Raw genomic sequence first — 2,804 nt, 5'->3', positions numbered from 1 at the left:
ACTGTATGCTGGCATGTGTCATGACTACATACCAAACTTTGTGTATCTTTGTTGCCTGCTGGTACACTGGTGGTAGTGTTACAGAATGACAGGTGTGTCATGGACCTGTGTATGTTTTTGTCCCAGGAGTCTGAGTGATTCAACTATGGACACATGGCAGTCATACAGCAGCACAAGATGGCAAGGCAGCACAGCAGAAACATGACATAAGAAAGGTATGCCAGTATATGTGCATGGCTCCCTAGGTGCATATGTGTAGAACAGTGTGTCAGGGACAAAGGGACAGTCAGTGTCATCATGCACGTACAACTCTAGATGGTGACGGACATCAATTATGCCTATGTAGATGAGGGCAATTTAGGGGCAGTGGTTAGTCACAAGGCCATAAAATGCATAACCAAAGGACCGAGGCAGGCCACATGTTGAAGGCCATTTAGGGCCAGCCATGTGGCCTAGTGGGTATTATGGGGCACATACTAGTGAACAGAGTACCTATTGTCCCACGTGGCTGTTAAATCTGCACATGTATCCCAGTAACCTACTATAGATCTCTGCAAGTAGCCCAGTAACACACTATATATAGCCCACTATATTCCCTTGTATACCTGCGGGAGGGCCATACATATGCTACCATATTGTAGTACACCTTACAAGTGGTGTATAGGAGAGTGACTAACCTTGCAAATGCAACAGTTGACAGACCTGTAGCTAGGGGCTAACTCTGTCTGATGCATGCAGTCCACAGCCAATACATGGTTACATACAGGCTGTGTGGGCTGGCTGGCATCATTTTTACTAAAATGTATGTGAGTCAGAGTAAGGTGTCAGTCCCTGGGGTCCTAGGTTTTCAGTGCATGTGCTATGCATTGTCTCTTGGCCAAGACCAAGGAATATTGGGCATGCCTATGTCTGCCTACAGGGACAGCCTCAGGGAGTTCCTCCTACGAGTCCCTCCTGTGGTTGCAGCTGTGGTGGCCTAGGCACTGGTGGGGGGCTGTGTATCCCTTCCCTTTGTTGATCCTGCTGTAGCTGTTTCTGCAGGATCATATTGTATAGCATGGCACATATTGTGAACATCTGTGCACATGTAGCTGGAGAGTACTACAGCACTCCACCAGATATATTGAGGCACAGGAACTGTGACTTCAACAGCCCAAACACATGCTCTATGATGTTCCTGGTTTGTGCTTGTGCCTCATTATGGCATTCTTCAATGGGTGTGTGTGCATTTCTAATGGGTGTCATCATCCATGGTTCCAGTGCATAGCCCGCATCCCCAAGTAAATGGCCATGTGGGATGCCCTCCCCCAACAAACATCTGGTATAGCTGTGATGGATGCCAGATATGGGAGTCATGATAACTGCCAGGACTGCCAGCATACACATTCAGAATAATGCCCTGGGCATTACACACAACCTGGCAGTTGATGGAGTGGCACCCCTTCTGGTTGATGTCGATTCTACCCTCTTCACCGGATGGTGCCTTGATGTGTACATAAGTGCAGGCTATGGCACCCAGTACCTCATGGTAATGTGCTACATGGGAGAAGAGTTGCATAAAGTTGGCCCTCTCCTCAGGGGTGTGGGAAAGTAAATGTGCTCACTGGCATGTGGTAGCATGACATCCAGGAACTGGTGAAGTACCATGGAAGCAGATGCCTGTGGGACCCCCATCATGTTCCCAGTTGGTCTCTGGAAAGTACCTGTAGCTGGTATCCTAAGGGCTACACACACCTTTGTTTCCACTGGGATGGTTTCCCCTCTGTTGGCTCTGAGTTGAGGTCTGCAGAGCTCAGTGAGTTCTTGTAGTATGTCCCTGTCCACTCTGTAGTGCTCTACAATCTTCAGCTCATGTAGCTTCTGGTAGGTTACTCTGGGCCTGAACACTCTTCTCCTTCTCTGTCTAGGCCTATGGCATTAGTAGCATCTGCACTGACCTCAGCATCTAGCACATACATATGTAGCAGACCTGCAGCAGCCCTAGCATTCTCTTAGTTAAAATTCCCAAGTCTGTACTCCAATGGTGCAGAGTACGGGGGAAAATCAGATTGTAGGGTGTATTCAACCCTTATAGTGCTCTGCTGTAGGTGCAGCCTGTGTGGTTGGCTACCTATAATGCATTCCACCTGCCAAGTACATCATTAAGAGGTTTAATGGCACTAGTTTAAGTGAAACAGGGCTCATCAGTAATTAATATATCATTGGGTTTCTCAGCCAATTTTTTTTTTGGCCAGCCTTACTTGCTGAGCACTGCATTGTGTCGTGCAAACAAGTGCTGCAAAGATAAACAAAGCATAGCAGTCAGTAGACACACCTCCATAGAAGGTCACAGTCAGCATGGCAGCATGCCGTGCAAACATGTGCAAACATGATAAAACATATGTCTCAGAGGTCAACACAGCTTAGCTGTTATGGTACACCCCCCCCCCCCCGCTCAGCTCAGAGGCCCAATGCACAAATAGGCACCACTGAGCTCCAATAAGCTTAAAAGATTGTGGACACATCCCCTTTTTATATCAGCTACCTCTTCTGTGGACACCAACACAGTTTTCTGCCTACACGGATGGGATCTACGGGCACAGATACCCATTTGTGCTATTCAGTAACCCCAGCTCATTTGCATACAGATCCATGCACAGTATCTGGAAACTACACTGTTCCAGTCCCTGCCTTATTAACAACCACAGCAGTCTAGCCTTATATATATTCCACACATGGTCTTATAATGTATTACTGTTACATACTCACAAATTCTGTTTTTACAATCTTTGTATTTTTATTTTTTCATAACAGCATGCTTGCAC

This window comes from Protopterus annectens, chromosome 10.part0 (assembly GCF_019279795.1).
Source record: "Protopterus annectens isolate FY-2018-M chromosome 10.part0, PAN1.0, whole genome shotgun sequence".
In the NCBI taxonomy this organism is placed as follows: Eukaryota; Metazoa; Chordata; order Ceratodontiformes; family Protopteridae; genus Protopterus; species Protopterus annectens.
Note: the sequence above shows the minus strand (reverse complement) of the source record.